At 43.9% G+C, this 18,020-nt stretch overlaps 2 long non-coding RNA genes across 2 annotated transcripts in view; one reads left to right on the forward strand and one right to left on the reverse strand.

Annotated features, from left to right (window-relative positions):
• LOC134966217 (uncharacterized) overlaps nucleotides 1-18,020 on the forward strand; it is a 37,877-nt gene that overhangs the window by 17,798 nt on the left and 2,059 nt on the right. Inside the window, exon 2 of the long non-coding RNA XR_010188605.1 lies at nucleotides 16,332-17,196. This is a non-coding gene — a long non-coding RNA (uncharacterized LOC134966217). The remainder of the gene's footprint in view (nucleotides 1-16,331; nucleotides 17,197-18,020) is intronic.
• LOC134966218 (uncharacterized) overlaps nucleotides 14,508-18,020 on the reverse strand; it is a 33,913-nt gene continuing 30,400 nt past the window's right edge. The window contains exon 2 of the long non-coding RNA XR_010188606.1: nucleotides 14,508-17,999. This is a non-coding gene — a long non-coding RNA (uncharacterized LOC134966218). The remainder of the gene's footprint in view (nucleotides 18,000-18,020) is intronic.

The following is an 18,020-nucleotide window of genomic DNA, read 5'->3' on the forward strand; positions in this document are numbered from 1 at the left end:
ACCCACGGCACCCCCACACCTGCCCCTCCACCACCTGCAGCGCCTCAAGACCCCCTTCCCCATCCGCCGCACCACCTGTACCTGCCCCTCCCCCACCCATGGTGCCTCCAGACCCCCTACCCCCCCCCCCCCCGGCACCCCCTGCCCCTTCCCATCCCACAGCACCTCTGGAACCCTTCACCCATCCGCAACATCCCCGCACCTGCCCCTCTCCCACCCATGGCACCCCTGCCCCTCCCCCACCTGCAGTGCCTCCGGACCCCTCCCCCATCTGCAGCCCCCTCTCCTCTGCCCCTCCCCCATCCGCAGCACCTCCCGACCCTTCCCCATCAGTGCCCCTCCCGCTTCTGCCCCCCCTCCACCCGCAGCATCTACAGACACCCTCCCCCATCCCCAGTCCCCCCCCGCACCTGCTACATTCTGTACATCATGCCCTGCAGGTGCTGTTCACGCCGTCGCAAGGGGCTGCGCCTCCTTCACCATCGCACGCACTTTCATTGTGCAATATTTAACCACTAACAAAGGAATGCAGGTAATACTCATATAATACAAATATTGAACCCCAGAAACGCATGCAAGGGTTAAGGGGGCGTAGCACCTTGCGACGATGTGAAGAGCGCCCGTAGGGCACGATGAAGCACCTAGTTAGATATATAAATTACAAAATGTACCACCACAGAGCAAAATACTGCAAGACTATTCTGCAACAAAGTCTCTTTATCTTATACTGCTGTGGGACTATGTATCACCTGGAATAGGCTGCAGAATTTATCTGTAACAAAGTCTCCTTTGCTTAAGTCTCAATAACACTAGGTAGCACCTAAAGTGTTTAATATCCAGCACCTGAGAGTTATTAGCTGTTAGAGTTGTTAATTAGCCTTTAGGCGTCCTTCAGCTTTATAATTATACTTCGCTGAAAACTCTCGCTGAGTTAATAGACACAGTTCATGCGTATTCATGCAGTATTAGTAGACATCATGCAAATGCTCATATCAGGTTAGTTTACCATATATGCCAATATGGAAATTGGAATAACCTCAGTTAATCAGCGGAGTTGATGGCATTCCTCCCGGCTGGAGCTCCTCCCGGCAGCTTTATCTGGAGTACATATACATTGCCTTTATAGCACTCCGTCCCCCTTCTAATGGCTTTGTGGGGTCTGCATCACGCTGGCCAGCGGATGTGGTATTTGAAAGCTGTATCCCGTGTGTTTTGGAGACGTACAGGTGCGTTTCCCCGCCTTCAGTAGCTCGGCGGCTTCATCAAATGCTTGTTGGTCAAGGCAAATTGCAAGTGGGTGATATGTAAGTGACCACTCTGTGTGAGTTTCAAGTGTCAAATCTTTTGACCAACGCTGTTTAACCCTTGCACAGCTACAGCTTCTTATTCAAAATGATGAAATCTGGTATCTGTGCCCGCTTTAACACTATTTTCATGCCCAAATGCTTGTTGGTCAAGGCAAATTGCAAGTGGGTGATATGTAAGTGACCACCCTGTGTGAGTTTCAAGTGTCAAATCTTTTGACCAACGCTGTTTAACCCTTGCACAGCTACAGCTTCTTATTCAAAATGATGAAATCTGGTGTCTGTGCCCGCTTTACCACCATTTTCATGCCCAAATGCTTGTTGGTCAAGACAAACTGCAAGTGGGTGATATGTAAGTGACCACCCTGTGTGAGTTTCAAGTGTCAAATCTTTTTACCAACGCTGTTTAACCCTTGCACAGATACAGCTTCTTATGCAAAATGATGAAATCTGGTGTCTGTGCCTGCTTTACCACCATTTTCATGCCCAAATGCTTGTTGGTCAAGACAAACTGCAAGTGGGTGATATGTAAGTAACCACCCTGTGTGAGTTTCAAGTGTCAAATCTTTTGACCAACGCTGTTTAACCCTTGCACAACTACAGCTTCTTATTCAAAATGATGAAATCTGGTGTCTGTGCCCGCTTTACCACCATTTTCATGCCCAAATGCTTGTTGGTCAAGACAAACTGCAAGTGGGCGATATGTAAGTGACCACCCTGTGTGAGTTTCAAGTGTCAAATCTTTTGACCAACGCTGTTTAACCCTTGCACAGCTACAGCTTCTTATTCAAAATGATGAAATCTGGTGTCTGTGCCCGCTTTACCACCATTTTCATGCCCAAATGCTTCTTGGTCAAGACAAACTGCAAGTGGGTGATATGTAAGTGACCACCCTGTGTGAGGTTCAAGTGTCAAATCTTTTGACCAATGCTGTTTAACCCTTGCACAGCTACAGCTTCTTATTCAAAATGATGAAATCTGGTGTCTGTGCCTGCTTTACCACCATTTTCATGCCCAAATGCTTGTTGGTCAAGACAAACTGCAAGTGGGTGATATGTAAGTGACCACCCTGTGTGAGTTTCAAGTGTCAAATCTTTTGACCAACGCTGTTTAACCCTTGCACAACTACAGCTTCTTATTCAAAATGATGAAATCTGGTGTCTGTGCCCGCTTTACCACCATTTTCATGCCCAAATGCTTGTTGGTCAAGACAAACTGCAAGTGGGTGATATGTAAGTGACCACCCTGTGTGAGTTTCAAGTGTCAAATCTTTTTACCAACGCTGTTTAACCCTTGCACAGATACAGCTTCTTATGCAAAATGATGAAATCTGGTGTCTGTGCCTGCTTTACCACCATTTTCATGCCCAAATGCTTGTTGGTCAAGACAAACTGCAAGTGGGTGATATGTAAGTGACCACCCTGTGTGAGTTTCAAGTGTCAAATCTGTTGACCAACGCTGTTTAACCCTTGCACAACTACAGCTTCTTATTCAAAATGATGAAATCTGGTGTCTGTGCCCGCTTTACCACCATTTTCATGCCCAAATGCTTGTTGGTCAAGGCAAATTGCAAGTGGGTGATATGTAAGTGACCACCCTGTGTGATTTTCAAGTATCAAATCTTTTGACCAACGCTGTTTAACCCTTGCACAGCTATAGCTTCTTATTCAAAATGATGAAATCTGGTGCCTGTGCCCGCCTTGCCACCATTTTCATGCCCAAATGCTTGTTGGTCAAGGCAAATTGCAAGTGGGTGATATGTAAGTGACCACCCTGTGTGAGTTTCAAGTATCAAATCTTTTGACCAATGCTGTTTAACCCTTGCACAGCTTCAGCTTCTTATTCAAAATGATGAAATCTGGTGTCTGTGCGCGCTTTACCACCATTTTCATGCCCAAATGCTTGTTGGTCAAGACAAACTGCAAGTGGGTGATATGTAAGTAACCACCATGTGTGAGTTTCAAGTGTCAAATCTTTTGACGAACGCTGTTTAACCCTTGCACAGCTACAGCTTCTTATTCAAAATGATGAAATCTGGTGTCTGTGCCCGCTTTACCACCATTTTCATGCCCAAATGCTTGTTGGTCAAGACAAACTGCAAGTGGGTGATATGTAAGTGACCACCCTGTGTGAGTTTCAAGTGTCAAATCTTTTTACCAACGCTGTTTAACCCTTGCACAGATACAGCTTCTTATGCAAAATGATGAAATCTGGTGTCTGTGCCTGCTTTACCACCATTTTCATGCCCAAATGCTTGTTGGTCAAGACAAACTGCAAGTGGGTGATATGTAAGTGACCACCCTGTGTGAGTTTCAAGTGTCAAATCTTTTGACCAACGCTGTTTAACCCTTGCACAACTACAGCTTCTTATTCAAAATGATGAAATCTGGTGTCTGTGCCCGCTTTACCACCATTTTCATGCCCAAATGCTTGTTGGTCAAGACAAACTGCAAGTGGGCGATATGTAAGTGACCACCCTGTGTGAGTTTCAAGTGTCAAATCTTTTGACCAACGCTGTTTAACCCTTGCACAGCTACAGCTTCTTATTCAAAATGATGAAATCTGGTGTCTGTGCCCGCTTTACCACCATTTTCATGCCCAAATGCTTGTTGGTCAAGACAAACTGCAAGTGGGTGATATGTAAGTGACCACCCTGTGTGAGGTTCAAGTGTCAAATCTTTTGACCAATGCTGTTTAACCCTTGCACAGCTACAGCTTCTTATTCAAAATGATGAAATCTGGTGTCTGTGCCTGCTTTACCACCATTTTCATGCCCAAAAGCTTGTTGGTCAAAACAAACTGCAAGTGGGTGATATGTAAGTGACCACCCTGTGTGAGTTTCAAGTGTCAAATCTTTTGACCAACGCTGTTTAACCCTTGCACAACTACAGCTTCTTATTCAAAATGATGAAATCTGGTGTCTGTGCCCGCTTTACCACCATTTTCATGCCCAAATGCTTGTTGGTCAAGACAAACTGCAAGTGGGTGATATGTAAGTGACCACCCTGTGTGAGTTTCAAGTGTCAAATCTTTTTACCAACGCTGTTTAACCCTTGCACAGATACAGCTTCTTATGCAAAATGATGAAATCTGGTGTCTGTGCCTGCTTTACCACCATTTTCATGCCCAAATGCTTGTTGGTCAAGACAAACTGCAAGTGGGTGATATGTAAGTGACCACCCTGTGTGAGTTTCAAGTGTCAAATCTGTTGACCAACGCTGTTTAACCCTTGCACAACTACAGCTTCTTATTCAAAATGATGAAATCTGGTGTCTGTGCCCGCTTTACCACCATTTTCATGCCCAAATGCTTGTTGGTCAAGGCAAATTGCAAGTGGGTGATATGTAAGTGACCACCCTGTGTGATTTTCAAGTATCAAATCTTTTGACCAACGCTGTTTAACCCTTGCACAGCTATAGCTTCTTATTCAAAATGATGAAATCTGGTGCCTGTGCCCGCCTTGCCACCATTTTCATGCCCAAATGCTTGTTGGTCAAGGCAAATTGCAAGTGGGTGATATGTAAGTGACCACCCTGTGTGAGTTTCAAGTGTCAAATCTTTTGACGAACGCTGTTTAACCCTTGCACAGCTACAGCTTCTTATTCAAAATGATGAAATCTGGTGTCTGTGCCCGCTTTACCACCATTTTCATGCCCAAATGCTTGTTGGTCAAGACAAACTGCAAGTGGGTGATATGTAAGTGACCACCCTGTGTGAGTTTCAAGTGTCAAATCTTTTGACCAACGCTGTTTAACCCTTGCACAACTACAGCTTCTTATTCAAAATGATGAAATCTGGTGTCTGTGCCCGCTTTACCACCATTTTCATGCCCAAATGCTTGTTGGTCAAGACAAACTGCAAGTGGGTGATATGTAAGTGACCACCCTCTGTGAGTTTCAAGTGTCAAATGTTTTGACCAAAGCTGTTTAACCCTTGCACAGCTACAGCTTCTTATTCAAAATGATGAAATCTGGTGTCTGTGCCCGCTTTACCACCATTTTCATGCCCAAATGCTTGTTGGTCAAGACAAACTGCAAGTGGGTGATATGTAAGTGACCACCCTGTGTGAGGTTCAAGTATCAAATCTTTTGACCAACGCTGTTTAACCCTTGCACAGCTACAGCTTCTTATTCAAAATGATGAAATCTGGTGTCTGTGCCCGCTTTACCACCATTTTCATGCCCAAATGCTTGTTGGTCAAGGCAAATTGCAAGTGGGTGATATGTAAGTGACCACCCTGTGTGAGTTTCAAGTGTCAAATCTGTTGACCAACGCTGTTTAACCCTTGCACAGCTACAGCTTCTTATTCAAAATGATGAAATCTGGTATCTGTGCCCGCTTTACCACTATTTTCATGCCCAAATGCTTGTTGGTCAAGGCAAATTGCAAGTGGGTGATATGTAAGTGACCACCCTGTGTGAGTTTCAAGTGTCAAATCTTTTGACCAACGCTGTTTAACCCTTGCATAGCTACAGCTTCTTATTCAAAATGATGAAATCTGGTGTCTGTGCCCGCCTTGCCACCATTTTCATGCCCAAATGCTTATTGGTCAAGGCAAATTGCAAGTGCGTGATATGTAAGTGACCACCCTGTGTGAGTTTCAAGTATCAAATCTTTTGACCAACGCTGTTTAACCCTTGCACAGCTACAGCTTCTTATTCAAAATGATGAAATCTGGTGTCTGTGCCCGCTTTACCACCATTTTCATGCCCAAATGCTTGTTGGTCAAGACAAACTGCAAGTGGGTGATATGTAAGTGACCACCCTGTGTGAGTTTCAAGTGTCAAATCTTTTGACCAACGCTGTTTAACCCTTGCACAACTACAGCTTCTTATTCAAAATGATGAAATCTGGTGTCTGTGCCCGCTTTACCACCATTTTCATGCCCAAATGCTTGTTGGTCAAGACAAACTGCAAGTGGGTGATATGTAAGTGACCACCCTGTGTGAGGTTTAAGTGTCAAATCTTTTGACCAACGCTGTTTAACCCTTGCACAGCTACAGCTTCTTATTCAAAATGATGAAATCTGGTGTCTGTGCCCGCTTTACCACCATTTTCATGCCCAAATGCTTGTTAGTCAAGGCAAATTGCAAGTGGGTGATATGTAAGTGACCACCCTGTGTGAGTTTCAAGTGTCAAATCTGTTGACCAACGCTGTTTAACCCTTGCACAGCTACAGCTTCTTATTCAAAATGATGAAATCTGGTATCTGTGCCCGCTTTACCACTATTTTCATGCCCAAATGCTTGTTGGTCAAGGCAAATTGCAAGTGGGTGATATGTAAGTGACCACCCTCTGTGAGTTTCAAGTGTCAAATCTTTTGACCAACGCTGTTTAACCCTTGCATAGCTACAGCTTCTTATTCAAAATGATGAAATCTGGTGTCTGTGCCCGCTTTACCACCATTTTCATGCCCAAATGCTTGTTGGTCAAGACAAACTGCAAGTGGGTGATATGTAAGTGACCACCCTGTGTGAGTTTCAAGTGTCAAATCTTTTGACCAACGCTGTTTAACCCTTGCACAGCTACAGCTTCTTATTCAAAATGATGAAATCTGGTGTCTGTGCCCGCTTTACCACCATTTTCATGCCCAAATGCTTGTTGGTCAAGACAAACTGCAAGTGGGTGCTATGTAAGTGACCACCCTGTGTGAGTTTCAAGTGTCAAATCTTTTGACCAACGCTGTTTAACCCTTGCACAACTACAGCTTCTTATTCAAAATGATGAAATCTGGTGTCTGTGCCCGCTTTACCACCATTTTCATGCCCAAATGCTTGTTGGTCAAGACAAACTGCAAGTGGTTGATATGTAAGTGACCACCCTGTGTGAGTTTCAAGTGTCAAATCTTTTGACCAACGCTGTTTAACCCTTGCACAACTACAGCTTCTTATTCAAAATGATGAAATCTGGTGTCTGTGCCCGCTTTACCACCATTTTCATGCCCAAATGCTTGTTGGTCAAGACAAACTGCAAGTGGGTGATATGTAAGTGACCACCCTGTGTGAGGTTCAAGTGTCAAATCTTTTGACCAACGCTGTTTAACCCTTGCACAGCTACAGCTTCTTATTCAAAATGATGAAATCTGGTGTCTGTGCCCGCTTTACCACCATTTTCATGCCCAAATGCTTGTTGGTCAAGACAAACTGCAAGTGGGTGATATGTAAGTGACCACCCTGTGTGAGGTTAAAGTGTCAAATCTTTTGACCAACGCTGTTTAACCCTTGCACAGCTACAGCTTCTTATTCAAAATGATGAAATCTGGTGTCTGTGCCCGCTTTACCACCATTTTCATGCCCAAATGCTTGTTGGTCACGACAAACTGCAAGTGGGTGATATGTAAGTGACCACGCTGTGTGAGGTTCAAGTGTCAAATCTTTTGACCAATGCTGTTTAACCCTTGCACAACTACAGCTTCTTATTCAAAATGATGAAATCTGGTGTCTGTGCCCGCTTTACCACCATTTTCATGCCCAAATGCTTGTTGGTCAAGGCAAATTGCAAGTGGGTGATATGTAAGTGACCACCCTGTGTGAGTTTCAAGTGTCAAATCTGTTGATCAACGCTGTTTAACCCTTGCACAGCTACAGCTTCTTATTCAAAATAATGAAATCTGGTGTCTGTGCCCGCCTTGCCACCATTTTCATGCCCAAATGCTTGTTGGTCAAGGCAAATTGCAAGTGGGTGATATGTAAGTGACCACCCTGTGTGAGTTTCAAGTATCAAATCTTTTGACCAACGCTGTTTAACCCTTGCACAGCTACAGCTTCTTATTCAAAATGATGAAATCTGGTGTCTGTGCCCGCTTTACCACCATTTTCATGCCCAAATGCTTGTTGGTCAAGACAAAATGCAAGTGGGTGATATGTAAGTGACCACCCTGTGTGAGTTTCAAGTGTCAAATCTTTTGACCAACGCTGTTTAACCCTTGCACAACTACAGCTTCTTATTCAAAATGATGAAATCTGGTGTCTGTGCCCGCTTTACCACCATTTTCATGCCCAAATGCTTGTTGGTCAAGACAAACTGCAAGTGGGTGATATGTAAGTGACCACCCTGTGTGAGGTTCAAGTGTCAAATCTTTTGACCAACGCTGTTTAACCCTTGCACAGCTACAGCTTCTTATTCAAAATGATGAAATCTGGTGTCTGTGCCCGCTTTACCACCATTTTCATGCCCAAATGCTTGTTGGTCACGACAAACTGCAAGTGGGTGATATGTAAGTGACCACGCTGTGTGAGGTTCAAGTGTCAAATCTTTTGACCAATGCTGTTTAACCCTTGCACAACTACAGCTTCTTATTCAAAATGATGAAATCTGGTGTCTGTGCCCGCTTTACCACCATTTTCATGCCCAAATGCTTGTTGGTCAAGGCAAATTGCAAGTGGGTGATATGTAAGTGACCACCCTGTGTGAGTTTCAAGTGTCAAATCTGTTGACCAACGCTGTTTAACCCTTGCACAGCTACAGCTTCTTTTTCAAAATAATGAAATCTGGTGTCTGTGCCCGCCTTGCCACCATTTTCATGCCCAAATGCTTGTTGGTCAAGGCAAATTGCAAGTGGGTGATATGTAAGTGACCACCCTGTGTGAGTTTCAAGTATCAAATCTTTTGACCAACGCTGTTTAACCCTTGCACAGCTACAGCTTCTTATTCAAAATGATGAAATCTGGTGTCTGTGCCCGCTTTACCACCATTTTCATGCCCAAATGCTTGTTGGTCAAGACAAACTGCAAGTGGGTGATATGTAAGTGACCACCCTGTGTGAGTTTCAAGTGTCAAATCTTTTGACCAACGCTGTTTAACCCTTGCACAACTACAGCTTCGTATTCAAAATGATGAAATCTGGTGTCTGTGCCCGCTTTACCACCATTTTCATGCCCAAATGCTTGTTGGTCAAGACAAACTGCAAGTGGGTGATATGTAAGTGACCACCCTGTGTGAGGTTCAAGTGTCAAATCTTTTGACCAACGCTGTTTAACCCTTGCACAGCTACAGCTTCTTATTCAAAATGATGAAATCTGGTGTCTGTGCCCGCTTTACCACAATTTTCATGCCCAAATGCTTGTTAGTCAAGACAAACTGCAAGTGGGTGATATGTAAGTGACCACCCTGTGTGAGGTTTAAGTGTCAAATCTTTTGACCAACGCTGTTTAACCCTTGCACAGCTACAGCTTCTTATTCAAAATGATGAAATCTGGTGTCTGTGCCCGCTTTACCACCATTTTCATGCCCAAATGCTTGTTGGTCAAGACAAACTGCAAGTGGGTGATATGTAAGTGACCACCCTGTGTGAGGTTCAAGTGTCAAATCTTTTGACCAACGCTGTTTAACCCTTGCACAGCTACAGCTTCTTATTCAAAATGATGAAATCTGGTGTCTGTGCCCACTTTACCACCATTTTCATGCCCAAATGCTTGTTGGTCAAGACAAACTGCAAGTGGGTGATATGTAACTGACCACCCATTGTGAGTTTCAAGTGTCAAATCTTTTGACCAACGCTGTTTAACCCTTGCACAGCTACAGCTTCTTATTCAAAATGATGAAATCTGGTGTCTGTGCCCGCTTTACCACCATTTTCATGCCCAAATGCTTGTTGGTCAAGACAAACTGCAAGTGGGTGATATGTAAGTGACCACCCTGTGTGAGTTTCAAGTGTCAAATCTTTTGACCAACGCTGTTTAACCCTTGCACAACTACAGCTTCTTATTCAAAATGATGAAATCTGGTGTCTGTGCCTGCTTTACCACCATTTTCATGCCCAAATGCTTGTTGGTCAAGACAAACTGCAAGTGGGTGATATGTAAGTGACCACCCTGTGTGAGGTTCAAGTGTCAAATCTTTTGACCAACGCTGTTTAACCCTTGCACAGCTACAGCTTCTTATTCAAAATGATGAAATCTGGTGTCTGTGCCCGCTTTACCACCATTTTCATGCCCAAATGCTTGTTGGTCAAGACAAACTGCAAGTGGGTGATATGTAAGTGACCACCCTGTGTGAGGTTAAAGTGTCAAATCTTTTGACCAACGCTGTTTAACCCTTGCACAGCTACAGCTTCTTATTCAAAATGATGAAATCTGGTGTCTGTGCCCGCTTTACCACCATTTTCATGCCCAAATGCTTGTTGGTCACGACAAACTGCAAGTGGGTGATATGTAAGTGACCACGCTGTGTGAGGTTCAAGTGTCAAATCTTTTGACCAACGCTGTTTAACCCTTGCACAACTACAGCTTCTTATTCAAAATGATGAAATCTGGTGTCTGTGCCCGCTTTACCACAATTTTCATGCCCAAATGCTTGTTGGTCAAGGCAAATTGCAAGTGGGTGATATGTAAGTGACCACCCTGTGTGAGTTTCAAGTGTCAAATCTGTTGACCAACGCTGTTTAACCCTTGCACAGCTACAGCTTCTTATTCAAAATAATGAAATCTGGTGTCTGTGCCCGCCTTGCCACCATTTTCATGCCCAAATGCTTGTTGGTCAAGGCAAATTGCAAGTGGGTGATATGTAAGTGACCACCCTGTGTGAGTTTCAAGTATCAAATCTTTTGACCAACGCTGTTTAACCCTTGCACAGCTACAGCTTCTTATTCAAAATGATGAAATCTGGTGTCTGTGCCCGCTTTACCACCATTTTCATGCTCAAATGCTTGTTGGTCAAGACAAACTGCAAGTGGGTGATATGTAAGTGACCACCCTGTGTGAGTTTCAAGTGTCAAATCTTTTGACCAACGCTGTTTAACCCTTGCACAACTACAGCTTCTTATTCAAAATTATGAAATCTGGTGTCTGTGCCCGCTTTACCACCATTTTCGTGCCCAAATGCTTGTTGGTCAAGACAAACTGCAAGTGGGTGATATGTAAGTGACCACCCTGTGTGAGGTTCAAGTGTCAAATCTTTTGACCAACGCTGTTTAACCCTTGCACAGCTACAGCTTCTTATTCAAAATGATGAAATCTGGTGTCTGTGCCCGCTTTACCACCATTTTCATGCCCAAATGCTTGTTGGTCAAGACAAACTGCAAGTGGGTGATATGTAAGTGACCACCCTGTGTGAGGTTTAAGTGTCAAATCTTTTGACCAACGCTGTTTAACCCTTGCACAGCTACAGCTTCTTATTCAAAATGATGAAATCTGGTGTCTGTGCCCGCTTTACCACCATTTTCATGCCCAAATGCTTGTTGGTCAAGACAAACTGCAAGTGGGTGATATGTAAGTGACCACCCTGTGTGAGTTTCAAGTGTCAAATCTTTTGACCAACGCTGTTTAACCTTTGCACAACTACAGCTTCTTATTCAAAATGATGAAATCTGGTGTCTGTGCCCGCTTTACCACCATCTTCATGCCCAAATGCTTGTTGGTCAAGACAAACTGCAAGTGGGTGATATGTAAGTGACCACCCTGTGTGAGGTTCAAGTGTCAAATCTTTTGACCAACGCTGTTTAACCCTTGCACAGCTACAGCTTCTTATTCAAAATGATGAAATCTGGTGTCTGTGCCCGCTTTACCACCATTTTCATGCCCAAATGCTTGTTGGTCAAGGCAAATTGCAAGTGGGTGATATGTAAGTGACCACCCTGTGTGAGTTTCCAGTGTCAAATCTGTTGACCAACGCTGTTTCACCCTTGCACAGCTACAGCTTCTTATTCAAAATGATGAAATCTGGTATCTGTGCCCGCTTTACCACCATTTTCATGCCCAAATGCTTGTTGGTAAAGGCAAATTGCAAGTGGGTGATATGTAAGTGACCACCCTGTGTGAGTTTCAAGTGTCAAATCTTTTGACCAACGCTGTTTAACCCTTGCACAGCTACAGCTTCTTATTCAAAATGATGAAATCTGGTGTCTGTGCCCGCCTTGCCACCATTTTCATGCCCAAATGCTTGTTGGTCAAGGCAAATTGCAAGTGCGTGATATGTAAGTGACCACCCTGTGTGAGTTTCAAGTATCAAATCTTTTGACCAACGCTGTTTAACCCTTGCACAGCTACAGCTTCTTATTCAAAATGATGAAATCTGGTGTCTGTGCCCGCTTTACCACCATTTTCATGCCCAAATGCTTGTTGGTCAAGACAAACTGCAAGTGGGTGATATGTAAGTGACCACCCTGTGTGAGTTTCAAGTGTCAAATCTTTTGACCAACGCTGTTTAACCCTTGCACAACTACAGCTTCTTATTCAAAATGATGAAATCTGGTGTCTGTGCCCGCTTTACCACCATTTTCATGCCCAAATGCTTGTTGGTCAAGACAAACTGCAAGTGGGTGATATGTAAGTGACCACCCTGTGTGAAGTTTAAGTGTCAAATCTTTTGACCAACGCTGTTTAACCCTTGTACAGCTACAGCTTCTTATTCAAAATGATGAAATCTGGTGTCTGTGCCCGCCTTGCCACCATTTTCATGCCCAAATGCTTGTTGGTCAAGACAAACTGCAAGTGGGTGATATGTAAGTGACCACCCTGTGTGAGGTTCAAGTGTCAAATCTTTTGACCAACGCTGTTTAACCCTTGCACAACTACAGCTTCTTATTCAAAATGATGAAATCTGGTGTCTGTGCCCGCTTTACCACCATTTTCATGCCCAAATGCTTGTTGGTCAAGACAAACTGCAAGTGGGTGATATGTAAGTGACCACCCTGTGTGAGGTTCAAGTGTCAAATCTTTTGACCAACGCTGTTTAACCCTTGCACAGCTACAGCTTCTTATTCAAAATGATGAAATCTGGTGTCTGTGCCCGCTTTACCACCATTTTCATGCCTAAATCATTTTTGTTTATTGCAAAATGTCATGTAAATTGGTGTAAGGGACACTATTTGAAGTTTATGCAAGGTTAACTTAGTGATCTATCCTTATTTAATTTATTTTAATATAATAATTTCTGAATAAGAAGCTGGAGCCGAATAAGTAGTGAATAAGAAGCTGGAGCCGAATAAGAAGTGAATAAGAAGCTTGCCGAATAAGAAGCTAACTTCAGCCTCGTGTATGTTGACTCTATTGTAGCATATATATTTGACTGTGCTGTCTCACTGGTTGCTTATGCAGTTGTTACTATACTTCAGCTGCTAGCTGGCTTATAGATGTTGCCAGTGAGATTGTTACAATATGCTGAGTTCAATATGCCTGTGAGATATGCTGCTGTTTCCTTATGCAGTTGTTACTATACTTCAGCTGCTAGCTGGCTTATAGATGTTGCCAGTGAGATTGTTACAATATGCTGAGTTCAGTATGCCTGTGAGATATGCTGCTGTTTCCTGGCTCTCATATATTGCCAATTGTGCTTGTTACATTGTATAACATTCCACTAGAGCATGAAGCTGCTCACAGCTCACTGAATGTTATTGGTCTATAACTATCCTGTGATGCAAATATTGTAACTTTCACAAATACTTAGATAGCTGGTATTATTCCAGTATATTCTAACATATGCAGCACATTTCAGCTATCAGTGGTAGTGTTTAATTGTTTAATAGTATATATGTTCTATCCAAAATTATTATGGCATACACAATACACTCATTTCTTTCCTGATAATTAACCTAGAGTCTAGTCAGGCTCTGCTGGATAATCATTACATAAGGTCTAGTCAGGCTCTGCTAGATAAGTATGGTGTAAATAGGCTCATATGAGTGTTCTTTCTTCCTATATCAGTGGATGTATACAGCACCAATGATCTCTCCACTATCCACTGACACTATTAACATATAGTATATAATGGTCACTGTATGCCCTCTCATCCATTCAACCATATTGTGTAGCCAAGCCTCTCTCAAAAGTGGATTCAGCTTTTAACAATAATATATATTCTTTTACATTTGTATATACACACACACACACGTGGACACGCTAGGCCCAACACACGTGTTTCACTGCGCTATGGCAGCTTCGTCAGGGAGCAACACGAGTGTCTCCCGAGAACGGAAATAAAACAGATCTGTGTAGTCCAATCAGCAGCCTGTTTAGAGTCACGTGGATCTGCGAGCCTGTCATTATCTCATCGGGATCTAATGCGTCACAAATAGCCACCGGCCAATGCGGCTTAGTCCTCGGACCCACGTGATGCCGCTGCCCAATCGCGGCATTGCTGTGTCAATCAGGAAGTGTCCTGTACGGTACTTTCAGTGAAGGGGATTACGCTGTCACTGTGCCCCCGTCTCTGTATATATTAATAAACTTACTCAGTAATCGGAGTCATCCACCAGCGTAAGCTTAGTTATTTAAGATTTCCTATGTCTTTGCCACCTTGTTTATTATCGCAGTTCATCAATAGTCGTGTCGCATATATTTTGATACAGATATTGCTATCTCTCACCCGATAATAATATAAATGCATACATGTTCCTGGGCCCCCTCCTTCTTTTTGAGCTCTATACTAAATATAGCAGGAATCATATTTCTATTCTAACAATATACAGGAATGATATGGTATATTTATTATGCTGAGGTGGTACTTTGATCCAAGCCAGAAAGGGGGTAATGTCTAAGCATTACCACTGTATCTTGAAGAAGTACGTCTCTTGGTCTGAGACCAGAAAAATTCCTGCGGCAGAATTTAAGCTGGGGCATTTTCTTCTTTTTCTGCAGGCTGGAGTGGATGTAGACCTACGTCTGAGCTCCTTAAAAGTTCAGATTTCGGCCTTGTCCATTTTCTTCCAGAAACAACTGTCATCTATTCCGGAGGTTCAGACCTTTTTGAAAGGTGTTCTACATATTCAACTGCCCTTTGTGCCTCCTACAGCCCCTTGGGATCTCAATGTTGTGTTGCACTTTGTCCAGGCGGATTGGTTTGAGCTCTTACAGGCAGAGGGCGTTAAGTTTCTTACATGGAAGACAGTTGGCCCTGGCCTCAGCCACGTAAGTGTCGGAACTGGGGGCATTGTCTCACAAGAGCCCCTACTTGATTTTTCATGAGGATCGTGCTGAACTCAGAACTCGTCAGCAGTTTCTTCCGAAGGTGGTGTCTGCTTTTTATATCAACCAACCTATTGTGGTCCTGGTGCTTACTGACACCTCTGCTTCTTCAAAGTCCTTGGATGTTGTGAGGGCTTTGAAAATTTATGTACAACGGACGGCTTGTTACAGTAAGTCTGACTCACTGTTTTTGCTCTAGAATCCCAATAAGATTGAGTGTCCTGCTTCAAAGCAGTCTATTTCTCGCTGGATTAGGTTTACTATCCAGCATGCCTATTCTATGGCAGGTTTACCGGTTCCAATATCGGTACAGGCCCACTCTACTAGGTCGGTGGGTTCTTCCTGGGTGGCTGCCTGGGGTGTCTTGGCTTTACAGCTCTGCCGAGCAGCTACTTAGTCTGGTTCGAACATGTTTGCTAAGTTCTACAAGTTCGATACTTTGGCTGCTGAGGACCTTCAGTTTGGTAAATCTGTTCTGCAGGAACGTCAGCACTCTCCCACCCGGTTTGGGAGCTTTGGTATATCCCCATGGTACTAATGTGGACCCCAGTATCCTCTAGGATGTAAGAGAAAATAGGATTGTAATTAACTACTGGTAAATCCTTTTCTCGTAGTCCGTAGAGGATACTGGGTGCCCGCCCGGTGCTTCGTTTTTTTTCTGCACTGTTATTTGGTTAAGTATTGTTGTTGGTTCAGCCGTTGCTGTTCCGATTCAAGTTGGGTTAGCATGGCTTTCCTCTTGTTTGTGTGTGCTGGTTCGAATCTCACCACTATTCAGTTAAATCTTTCTCTCGAAGTATGTCCGTCTCCTCGGGCACAGTTTCTAGACTGAGTCTGGTAGGAGGGGCATAGAAGGAGGAGCCAGCCCACACTATTAATTTCTTAAAGTGCCCATGACTCCTAGTGGACCTGTCTATACCCCATAGTACTAATGTGGACCCTAGTATCCTCTATGGACTATGAGAAAAAGATTTACCGGTAGGTAATTAAAATCCTATTTTAACCAGAATAATACTAGAAAACAAACTTTATTTAAACAGAATAATACTAGAAAACAAACGTTATTTAACCAGAATAATGGAACTTTTTTCATGTTTTTTCATTTTCCTTTTTTTGCATTCTGCAGATGTTCTATGAGAGCTGCGATTTCCTATTGGGCTTTATCAGCCTGTACCGTGAGGAGGAGTATCTGTGGCTGACGTCCTCACCAGACTACAGCAACAAAAAGAAGAGGGAGGCTGCTTATAACTGCCTGGTGGAGTATTCCAAGCCCACCTTCTTTGCGGCCTTGGTCGCCTGGGTCCGGAAGAAAATTGCCAAAAATTGTAAAAGAGAACCGCAAGGTGGAGGATTCCAAGAGGTCAGGGGCTGGTGCAGACAAGGTGTATGTGCCACAGCTATGGTACTACCAAGAATTAAACTTCCTCCTGGAGAAACAGTCAACTAAGGTGTTCCTAGTGGTGATGGCAGAGGACCTCATTCCGAGTTGATCGCTAGCTGCCATTGTTCGCTGTGTAGCGATCATTTAAAAAAACGGCAAAACTGTGCATGCGTATGCCCCGCAATGCGCGCACATGACGTACGGGTACAATGAGCATCGTGGTTTTACACAGGTTCTAGCAACGCTTTCAGTCGCACTGGCAGACGCAGAGAGATTGACAGGAAGTGGGAGTTTCTGGATGTAAATTGACCATTTTCTGGGAGTGATTGGAAAAATTTGCTGGGCGGGTATCTGACATCATTACCATGTCATTCGTCGCAGAAATCATTGCACAGAATAAGTAACTACAGGGCTGGTCTTGTTCTGCACAAAATGTGTTTGCAGCCGCTCTGCTGCACAGGCGTTCGCACTCCTGCTATGCTAAAATACACTCACCTGTGGGCGGCGACTATGCGTTTGCTCGGCGGCTAAAAGTAGCTAGCGAGCGATCAACTTGGAATGAGGACCAGAGTCCGAGGAGGGAAGTCTGGATGTGGTGGAGGCCGAAGGGGTAAGTTGCTTTTAAATTGTTTTTACCTAATGTATTCCTCCTGCCATGCCACAGCTCCTTCCCCATTGAAAAAGGCATTATATTTTTCACGGACCTCTTTTGCCCTTGCAGTGCCGCGTAAGGTTACTGCATGTGGTCCCACCGAGGAAATTGGCACTTTCACCAGTGGCTGGTTGGGGTCTTCCGGTCCTGCTGGGAGCAAAGGCATTTGCCTCGTGGCCTTGCATCAGAGCATGTTGTGCAGTATACAGCATGCTGTTACTACACAGTCAATTTTGTCCTGCCTCATGTTGATGGGTCGGTGGAAGAACCTCAACCGGTTGCTGAGAATGCCAAATGCATTCTCAACAACCCGACGGGCCCTAGAAAGGTGGTAGTTGAAGATACGCCTATCGTGGTTCAGGATTCTTTGCAGGTAGGGCTTCATTATATTTTCGTGCAGTGCGAAGGCCTCATCTGCCACGAACACAAATCCCAGGCCATTCTTTGTTTGCTCAACAGGTGGCAGATGAATGGAGTTGGTGGTGAGCCTATCATAGAAACGTGTATTTTTCAAGGATCCACTATCTGAGCAACGACCATTTTTCCCAACATCCAGGAAAATAAATTCATAGTTTGCATTGACCACCGCTATGAGAACAATGCTAAAGTAGCTTTTATAATTGAAGTAGTTTGACCCGCTGTTGGTGGGTTTGGTGATGCGCACATGTTTTCCGTCTATCGCACCACCACAGTTTAGGGAAATTCCATCGCCTGTCAAAGTCCTCTGCAATAGCTTGCCATTCTTCCATGCTTGTAGGGAACTGTAAAAGAAAAAAAAATGT

Source organism: Pseudophryne corroboree, chromosome 10 (assembly GCF_028390025.1).
Source record: "Pseudophryne corroboree isolate aPseCor3 chromosome 10, aPseCor3.hap2, whole genome shotgun sequence".
Classification (NCBI taxonomy): Eukaryota; Metazoa; Chordata; class Amphibia; order Anura; family Myobatrachidae; genus Pseudophryne; species Pseudophryne corroboree.